The sequence below is a fragment of the Melanerpes formicivorus genome, unplaced genomic scaffold (genome assembly GCF_026170545.1).
Source record: "Melanerpes formicivorus ecotype bairdi unplaced genomic scaffold, bMelFor1.0.p_v2 SCAF_734, whole genome shotgun sequence".
Taxonomy (NCBI): domain Eukaryota; kingdom Metazoa; phylum Chordata; class Aves; order Piciformes; family Picidae; genus Melanerpes; species Melanerpes formicivorus.
The window spans coordinates 70,001-80,000 of record NW_027143086.1 but is presented as its reverse complement, the minus strand read 5'-3'; positions in this window follow the sequence as shown (position 1 = coordinate 80,000).

Sequence of the window (10,000 nt, the reverse complement as noted above, 5' to 3'; positions counted from 1 at the left end):
GCAGCAGCAGCGGAAGCGAGCGATACCGACACGCCCGGCGGGGAGAAGGCCCTCGTCTCTCTCCCCGCCTTGCCACGGGAGCACCGGGACGTGCTAGAGGAGACAGCGACCCGCGGAAACGGGGCGCGCCCCCGGCACGCCAGGACCTTAGAGCCGGGGCGGCTCGCTCGGCAGCGGGCGGGGGGACGGGCCACAAAGCCGCCCCTCTCAGGCTAGAGGTTTCATTTAGGGAGGAACCCTCGGGGACCCCACCCGGGCAGGTGAGGCCTCACGCGCGGCGCCGCTTTTAGCCCCTTTTAAATTTTGCGACGCCGCCGCCTCGCTCTCGGCTCGGCCAACCCCCGCCACACGCAGCTGCTCGCGGCCGGCACCCGCGGGTACCCGGAACCGAGGACGACACCGGCGCCTCACGCGTTTTAGGACACCTGAAAACTCACGGGGCCACGCAGCAGTCACAAAGCCGGTTGCGGTAGACCGGTCCCCGAACCCTGCCCCAGCGCCGGGGGGGAGGTGGAAAGGGGAGGATGCGGCAAGGCACGCGCCGGGCCGCTAACGCCACGGCTCCCCCCCGCTCGAGCCGCTCGGGGCTGGGGGAACGAGGACGACACCTCACACGCGACGGGAAGCGAAGTGGAAAGGAAGACCGCCCTTGCCCTGCCGGCCGGGGGCCCTTTCCGACGCGACCCGAAAGGCCTCATCGATCAACAAGGACAGAAGGAAAGGAAGCCAGCGGAGGCCCCACGGCCTCGCTCTTCTGGGACAGACACAGCCACGCGCACCCGCCACCGCCCTCGGGAGCAGCCAGCAGGCACGGGGCTCGGCGTGCGGGCAACACGCCGGAGGAGCAAACGGGGCGCCCTCCAGAGATGGGGGGGGCAAGCTGCACCGGGCCGCACCGGCTCACAGGGCACCTCTGCCTCCCCGAAACGTGGGCTTGCATTTTCCCTCAAGCTGCACCGAGTTACATCTCCATCACGGGGCGCCCCTCTGGAGCCAGGAGGAAGCCGTGCTGGGGCACCGGCTTGCCCTCCTCCCCCCATGCCGGGCTCCATAGCATACGGGTGGCCAGTCACCGCCGCTGGCTTTTCCCTTAGATGCCGTGCCCCCGCGGGCTGCGGCTTTGGCCATGGGGGGGAACCCCCGTGAAGAGGGTCCAGTGCTGGGAACTCTCTCTGCCCCTTACCGGGCTCTCTCTCGCCGTGCCTGGACGGGCTTGCTTTCCATTCTTGGTGGGACCGACGCCGGCACCACGTCTCCCCGGCTTTCTCTGCCCCCGTGCCCCACCGGGCAAACTTCGCTTTGGGGGTTCCACACTTCGGCAGTGGCCGGCGCCAGCCACTCCGTCAACTTTTTTTCTTTTCCCCTCTTTCGTTGCCGAGCCCGGGCTGGGCTCCGGCTCACGGACGAGCGAAACCCATCCAACACCGCTGAGGGTGCGCCAGCGGCCGCTCCAAACCGCCGCGCCTTTGCTCGGCCCCGCGGGTCCCCTCTCTGACCCGGGGGAAAGCCACCGAGAAGCCAGACGGACCCCTGCCCAGCCGCCTGGCGGGTGGCTTGGAGCAGCCGCTCGGCAGCGCTGCCCTGGGAGTGCTCGGCGTCACTCGTTCCCTCATGTACGGAACTGGAGGGCCGTCAGCTCCGCGAGCGCACAACCAGCCGACCTCCGCCCAGCGGCAGGTCGCAGAAATCACGCCGGCTTGTACGATGACGTAGGCGGAGGCAGAGCGCAACAGCGACCCCTTGGCGACAAGCGCGAGCTCCGCGGAGAGCACGTCTACTCGCCGAGGGAGAGCACGTCTACTCGCCGAGGGAGAGCACGTCTACTCGCCGAGGGAGAGCACGTCTACTCGCCGAGGGAGAGCACGTCTACTCGCCCAGGGAGAGCACGTCTACTCGCCGAGGGAGAGCACGTCTACTCGCCGAGGGAGAGCACGTCTACTCGCCCAGGGAGAGCACGTCTACTCGCCGAGGGAGAGCACGTCTACTCGCCCAGGGAGAGCACGTCTACTCGCCGAGGGGAGAGCACGTCTACTCGCCCAGGGAGAGCACGTCTACTCGCCCAGGGAGAGCACGTCTACTCGCCCAGGGAGAGCACGTCTACTCGCCCAGGGAGAGCACGTCTACTCGCCGAGGGAGAGCACGTCTACTCGCCCAGGGAGAGCACGTCTACTCGCCCAGGGAGAGCACGTCTACTCGCCCAGGGAGAGCACGTCTACTCGCCGAGGGAGAGCACGTCTACTCGCCGAGGGAGAGCACGTCTACTCGCCGAGGGAGAGCACGTCTACTCGCCGAGGGAGAGCACGTCTACCTCCCGGCTGAGGGAGAGCACGGTGGGGGGGGACAAAGACAGGCGGCAGCAGCTTCGGTGAACGTCACCCGGGAGGCGACCGGGGGTGTCCCGGGGCTGTCCCGGGAAGCCGGCGTCCGGCACAGGGAACCGTCAGCTGCCGGACCGGGGCGAATCCCCGCGGCCACGGCAGGGGTGGGGGCTCGAAGACAGCCGGCAGCCGCTTCGGTGAACGTCACCCGGGAGGAGACTGGGGCCCTCCCGGGACCGTCCCGGGAAGACGACGTTCGGCACGAGATCCCGGCCGCGGCCGGACCGGCTCGAAGCCTCGCGGTCCCGGCAGCAGCCGGAGCCGCTCGCCGCCTCGGGCTCCCGGCCCCCTACAGATCCGGCGACTCGTTCGCGGGCGGCGGGGGGAGGCAGTGGAGGGGGTGCGGGGAGAAGCGGCAGCGGAGGCGGAGGGGGGGGGGGCTCGAAGACAGCCGGCAGCCGCTTCGGTGAACGTCACCCAGGAGGCGATCGGGGCCGTCTCGGGGCCGTCCCGGGATGCCGGCTTCCGGCACGGGGTCCCGGCCGCGGCCGGACCGGCTCGTATCCCCGCGGCTCCGGTAGGGGGGGGGGGGGCTCGAAGACAGCCGGCAGTCGCCTCGGTGAACGTCACCCGGCCGGCGACCGCGGCCGTTCCGGGGCCGTCCCGGGAAGCCTGCGACAGGCACGGGGTCCCAGCCGCGGCCGGACCGACTCGAAGCCCCGCGGCCCCGGCACGGGGGAGGCCCAAAGACTGGCGGCAGCCGCTTCGCTGAACGTCACCCAGCCGGCGACCGGGGCCGTCCCGGGGCCGTCCCGGGATGCCGGCTTCCGGCACGGGGTCCCGGCCGCGGCCGGAGCGGCTCGAATCCCCGCGGTCCCGGCAGCAGCCGGAGCCGCTCGCCGTTCGGGCTCCCGGCACCCTACGGATCCGCCGACTCGTTCGCCGGCGGCGGGGGGAGGCAGTGGAGGGGGTGCGGGCAGAAGCGGCAGCGGAGGCGGAGGGGGGGGGGGGGCTCGAAGACAGCCGGCAGCCGCTTCGGTGAACGTCACCCGGCCGGCGACCGGGGCCGTCCCGGGGCCGTCCCGGGATGCCGGCTTCCGGCACGGGGTCCCGGCCGCGGCCGGAGCGGCTCGAAGCCCCGCGGTCCCGGCAGCAGCCGGAGCCGCTCGCCGTTCGGGCTCCCGGCACCCTACGGATCCGGCGACTCGTTCGCCGGCGGCGGGGGGAGGCAGTGGAGGGGGGTGCGGGCAGAAGCGGCAGCGGAGGCGGAGGGGGGGGGGGCTCGAAGACAGCCGGCAGCCGCTTCGGTGAACGTCACCCAGGAGGCGATCGGGGCCGTCCCGGGGCCGTCCGGGGATGCCGGCTTCCGGCACGGGGTCCCGGCCGCGGCCGGACCGGCTCGAAGCCCCGCGGTCCCGGCAGCAGCCGGAGCCGCTCGCCGTTCGGGCTCCCGGCACCCTACGGATCCGGCGACTCGTTCGCCGGCGGCGGGGGGAGGCAGTGGAGGGGGGTGCGGGCAGAAGCGGCAGCGGAGGCGGAGGCGGGGGGGGGCTCGAAGACAGCCGGCAGCCGCTTCGGTGAACGTCACCCAGGAGGCGATCGGGGCCGTCCCGGGGCCGTCCGGGGATGCCGGCTTCCGGCACGGGGGTCCCGGCCGCGGCCGGACCGGCTCGAAGCCCCGCGGTCCCGGCAGCAGCCGGAGCCGCTCGCCGTTCGGGCTCCCGGCACCCTACGGATCCGGCGACTCGTTCGCCGGCGGCGGGGGGAGGCAGTGGAGGGGGTGCGGGCAGAAGCGGCAGCGGAGGCGGAGGCGGGGGGGGGCTCGAAGACAGCCGGCAGCCGCTTCGGTGAACGTCACCCAGGAGGCGATCGGGGCCGTCCCGGGGCCGTCCCGGGATGCCGGCTTCCGGCACGGGGTCCCGGCCGCGGCCGGAGCGGCTCGAATCCCCGCGGTCCCGGGCAGCAGCCGGAGCCGCTCGCCGTTCGGGCTCCCGGCACCCTACGGATCCGGCGACTCGTTCGCGGGCGGGGGGGGGAGGCAGTGAAGGAGGTGCGGGCAGAAGCGGCAGCGGAGGCGGAGGGGGGGGGGGTGCTCGGAGACAGCCGTCAGCCGCTTCGGTGAACGTCACCCGGGAGGCGACCGGGACCGGCCCGGGAAGCCATCGTCCGGCCCCGGATCCCGGCCGCGGGCCGGACCGGCTCGAATCCCCGCGGCCCCGGCACGGGGGAGGCCCAAAGACTGGCGGCAGCCGCTTCGGTGAACGTCACCCGGCCGGCGACCGGGGCCGTCCCGGGGCCGTCCCGGGATGCCGGCTTCCGGCACGGGGTCCCGGCCGCGGCCGGACCGGCTCGAATCCCCGCGGCCCCGGCACGGGGGAGGCCCAAAGACTGGCGGCAGCCGCTTCGGTGAACGTCACCCGGCCGGCGACCGCGGCCGTTCCGGGGCCGTCCCGGGAAGCCTGCGACAGGCACGGGGTCCCGGCCTCGGCCGGACCCGCACTGGGTGCCGCCGCCTCGGGCTCTCGGGACGGTATGGATCCGCCGACTCGTTCGCCGGCAGCGGGGGGAGGCAGTGGAGGCGGTGCGGGGAGAAGCGGCAGCGGAGGCGGAGGGGGGGGGGCTCGAAGACAGCCGGCAGCCGCTTCGGTGAACGTCACCCAGGAGGCGATCGGGGCCGTCCCGGGGCCGTCCCGGGATGCCGGCTTCCGGCACGGGGGTCCCGGCCGCGGCCGGACCGGCTCGTATCCCCGCGGCTCCGGCAGGGGGGGGGGGGGCTCGAAGACAGCCGGCAGTCGCCTCGGTGAACGTCACCCGGCCGGCGACCGCGGCCGTTCCGGGGCCGTCCCGGGAAGCCTGCGACAGGCACGGGGTCCCAGCCGCGGCCGGACCGACTCGAAGCCCCGCGGCCCCGGCACGGGGGAGGCCCAAAGACTGGCGGCAGCCGCTTCGGTGAACGTCACCCGGCCGGCGACCGGGGCCGTCCCGGGGCCGTCCCGGGATGCCGGCATCCGGCACGGGGTCCCGGCCGCGGCCGGAGCGGCTCGAATCCCCGCGGTCCCGGCAGCAGCCGGAGCCGCTCGCCGTTCGGGCTCCCGGCACCCTACGGATCCGGCGACTCGTTCGCCGGCGGCGGGGGGAGGCAGTGGAGGGGGTGCGGGCAGAAGCGGCAGCGGAGGCGGAGGGGGGGGGGGCTCGAAGACAGCCGGCAGCCGCTTCGGTGAACGTCACCCGGCCGGCGACCGGGACCGGCCCGGGAAGCCATCGTCCGGCCCGGGATCCCGGCCGCGGCCGGACCGGCTCGAATCCCCGCGGCCCCGGCACGGGGGAGGCCCAAAGACTGGCGGCAGCCGCTTCGCTGAACGTCACCCGGCCGGCGACCGGGGCCGTCCCGGGGCCGTCCCGGGATGCCGGCTTCCGGCACGGGGTCCCGGCCGCGGCCGGACCGGCTCGAATCCCCGCGGTCCCGGCAGCAGCCGGAGCCGCTCGCCGTTCGGGCTCCCGGCACCCTACAGATCCGGCGACTCGTTCGCCGGCGGCGGGGGGAGGCAGTGGAGGGGGTGCGGGCAGAAGCGGCCGCGGAGGCGGGGGGGGGGGGGGGGCTCGAAGACAGCCGTCAGCCGCTTCGGTGAACGTCACCCGGGAGGCGACCGGGACCGGCCCGGGAAGCCATCGTCCGGCCCCGGATCCCGGCCGCGGCCGGACCGGCTCGAAGCCCCGCGGCCCCGGCACGGGGGAGGGCCCAAAGACTGGCGGCAGCCGCTTCGCTGAACGTCACCCGGCCGGCGACCGGGGCCGTCCCGGGGCCGTCCCGGGATGCCGGCTTCCGGCACGGGGTCCCGGCCGCGGCCGGACCGGCTCGAATCCCCGCGGTCCCGGCAGCAGCCGGAGCCGCTCGCCGTTCGGGCTCCCGGCACCCTACGGATCCGGCGACTCGTTCGCCGGCGGCGGGGGGAGGCAGTGGAGGCGGTGCGGGGAGAAGCGGCAGCGGAGGCGGAGGGGGGGCGGGGGGGGACGATAGTGGCGGGGGGCGGGGGGTGCTCGAAGGCAGCCGGCAGCCAGTTCGGTGAACATTCGCCGGGGCGGGGGGGCGACCTGTCCGTGCCCGGGGCAGCCCCGGGAAGCCCGGCAGCCAGCACGGGGTCCCGGCAGCACCTGTTCCCTGCCCTGGGACTTGCCGTGCCCGGCGGCCGGTTGCCGGGTGGGGGGAGCGATGAGAGGCGGGGCGCAGCGGCCGGGGCAGCGCCGGGCCGCAGCGGGGGGCTGGGCGGGTGGGGTAGGCGTCGAGCGGCAAGCCCTCGGCTGCAGCGAATGTTCGGCGGTGCGGGGCGGGGGGGGACGGGACGACACGTTGGGGGCGCCGAGTCCGAGCCACCCCCGGCCCCAGGGGCGGCCAGAGGGGGAGGCCGGTGCCTGGCCCTGGGAGCTGCTGGGCGCCGGATGGCCGAGGGTGCGTCAGAAGCCGCCCGAGCGGTCGAGCAGGTCCTCCAGAAAGGCCTAGGGTGGCTTCGAGGGCCCCGGGAGCAGTCGAGGGAGGCCTCCAGGCAGGTCTGGAGTGGATGGGAGGCCTTCCAAAGCAGACAAGGGAGGCTGCCAGCGGGGCCTAGGCTGGCACTGCAGCCTGTAAATGGTTGGGGGGGGGGCCTCTGGTGCGGCCTGGAGTCTCTGGGTGGCGTCCAGAGAGGTGCAAAAGATCCTCTGGTGCGGCCTGGGGTGGCGGAGAAGCCTGCAGAGCGTGCGGGGGAGGCTTCTGGTGCGGCCTGGGGTGGGTCGGAAGCCTGCAGAGCGTGCGGGAGAGGCTTCTGGTGCGGCCTGGGGTGGCTGAGAAGCCTGCAGAGCGTGCCGGGAGAGGCTTCTGCTGCGGCCTGGGGTGGCTGAGAAGCCTGCAGAGCGTGCGGGAGAGGCTTCTGCTGCGGCCTGGGGTGGCTGAGAAGCCTGCAGAGCGTGCGGGGGGAGGCTTCTGTTGGGGCCTGGGGTGGGTCAGAAGCCTACAGAGCGTGCGGGGGAGGCTTCTGGTGCGGCCTGGGGTGGGTCGGAAGCCTGCAGAGCGTGCGGGAGAGGCTTCTGTTGGGGCCTGGGGTGGCTGAGAAGCCTGCAGAGCGTGCGGGGGAGGCTTCTGCTGCGGCCTGGGGTGGCTGAGAAGCCTGCAGAGCGTGCGGGAGAGGCTTCTGCTGCGGCCTGGGGTGGCTGAGAAGCCTGCAGAGCGTGCGGGGGAGGCTTCTGGTGCGGCCTGGGGTGGCTGAGAAGCCTGAAGAGCGTGCGGGAGAGGCTTCAGCTGCGGCCTGGGGTGGCTGAGAAGCCTGCAGAGCGTGCGGGGGAGGCTTCTGTTGGGGCCTGGGGTGGCTGAGAAGCCTGCAGAGCGTGCGGGGGAGGCTTCTGCTGCGGCCTGGGGTGGCTGAGAAGCCTGCAGAGCGTGCGGGAGAGGCTTCTGCTGCGGCCTGGGGTGGCTGAGAAGCCTGCAGAGCGTGCGGGAGAGGCTTCTGGTGCGGCCTGGGGTGGCTGAGAAGCCTGCAGAGCGTGCGGGAGAGGCTTCTGCTGCGGCCTGGGGTGGCTGAGAAGCCTGCAGAGCGTGCGGGAGAGGCTTCTGCTGCGGCCTGGGGTGGCTGAGAAGCCTGCAGAGCGTGCGGGAGAGGCTTCTGCTGCGGCCTGGGGTGGCTGAGAAGCCTGCAGGGCGTGCGGGAGAGGCTTCTGCTGCGGCCTGGGGTGGGTGGGAAGCCTGCAGAGCGTGCGGGGGAGGCTTCTGGTGCGGCCTGGGGTGGCTGAGAAGCCTGCAGAGCGTGCGGGGGAGGCTTCTGGTGCGGCCTGGGGTGGCTGAGAAGCCTGCAGAGCATGCGGGGGAGGCTTCTGGTGCGGCCTGGGGTGGCTGAGAAGCCTGCAGAGCGTGCGGGGGAGGCTTCTGGTGCGGCCTGGGGTGGCTGAGAAGCCTGAAGAGCGTGCGGGAGAGGCTTCTGGTGCGGCCTGGGGTGGCTGAGAAGCCTGCAGAGCGTGCGGGGGAGGCTTCTGGTGCGGCCTGGGGTGGCTGAGAAGCCTGCAGAGCGTGCGGGAGAGGCTTCTGGTGCGGCCTGGGGTGGCTGAGAAGCCTGCAGAGCGTGCGGGAGAGGCTTCTGCTGCGGCCTGGGGTGGCTGAGGAAGCCTGCAGAGCGTGCGGGAGAGGCTTCTGCTGCGGCCTGGGGTGGGTCGGAAGCCTGCAGAGCTTGCGGGGGGAGGCTTCTGGTGCGGCCTGGGGTGGGTCGGAAGCCTGCAGAGCGTGCGGGGGAGGCTTCTGGTGCGGCCTGGGGTGGCTGAGAAGCCTGCAGAGCGTGCGGGAGAGGCTTCTGCTGCGGCCTGGGGTGGCTGAGAAGCCTGCAGAGCGTGCGGGAGAGGCTTCTGCTGCGGCCTGGGGTCTCTGGGTGGCCTCTAGAGAGGTGCAAAAGACCCTCTGGGTTGGGCTGGGGTGGCTCTTGGACCCCTGCCACACAGTGGAGAGCGGCCTCCGGCCCGCCACCTGTGTCCCTGTGTGCCTGAGTGCCTGTGTCCCTGTGTCCCTGTGTCCCTGTGTCCCTGAGTGCCTGAGTGCCTGTGTCCCTGTGTCCCTGTGTCCCTGAGTGCCTGAGTGCCTGAGTGCCTGTGTCCCTGTGTCCTTGTGTCCCTGTGTCCCTGTGTCCCTGTGTGCCTGAGTGCCTGTGTCCCTGTGTCCCTGTCTGTGTACCTGTGTGCGAGAGTGTCCGGCACGCCACCCAGCGGCGGCGGGCAAGCAGGTAGGCGGGTGGGCGGGCCGGCGAGGGCCAGTGTGAGTTTGGGGGGTGGGAGGGGAGGCGGCAGCTGGAAGCGTCAGAGGAGGGGGCGTGGCTCCGGCTGGCCCCGGGAGCAGGTTCCCGGGACCGGGACCGGCTGGACCCGGCGGGTGGTTGATCCCGGGGCGGGGGGCAGAGGCGGCGGGAAGCGGCAGCTGCGTGTGCGGCGGGGGGGTGGAGGGCGAACCGCGGCGGGAAGCGGATGCTTCAGAGCAGGTTACGGGGGCGGGGACGGACGACACCACCTGTCCCCGCCCCGGGACGGGCTGGACCCGGCGCCCTGGACCCGGCGCCGTGTACCCGCCGCCGCCCCGCCGCGCCGCCCCCCTCCGCCACCCCGGGACCCCGACGTTTTTTGGCGCCCGCGCCTTTTTTTGCTCCCCGCCTGCCCGCGCTGCCCCGGGCCCTCCCCCGGGGCGGGGCGGGAGGGAGGGACGGACGGACGGGTAGCCGGGGATCTCCGAGCGCGCGCCACCAGACCGAGGCGGGTCCCGCCGGCGGCGGCGGCGGCGGCGGCGGCGGCAGCAGCAGCAGCAAGCGACGGCGGGGGGGGCAGGCTAGGGAGAGAGGGGGAGCGGCATGCGGTAGGGCTGGGGGGTTTGTTTCGGGGGGGAGGGGTGGGGGGGGTGGCAGCGGTCAGCGAGAGCGGGGGAGAGGGGGGAGCGGCATGCGGTAGGGCTGGGGTGTTTTTGGGGTGGGGGCGTTGGGGGGATTAGCGGGCGGGCGGGCAGCCCAGCCAAGCGGCAAGCCGGGGGGGCGGGCGAGGGGCGGCTTTAGGGCCGGAGGAGCGGAGCGCAACCTCCCCCGTGCAGGCTCCAGCGTGGAGAGCAGCAAGTTTTTGGGGACGGGGGACGACGGACGGGAGGGGCAGCGGCGAGAGGCTAGCTGCGGCAAGGGGCACCGGCACGGCCG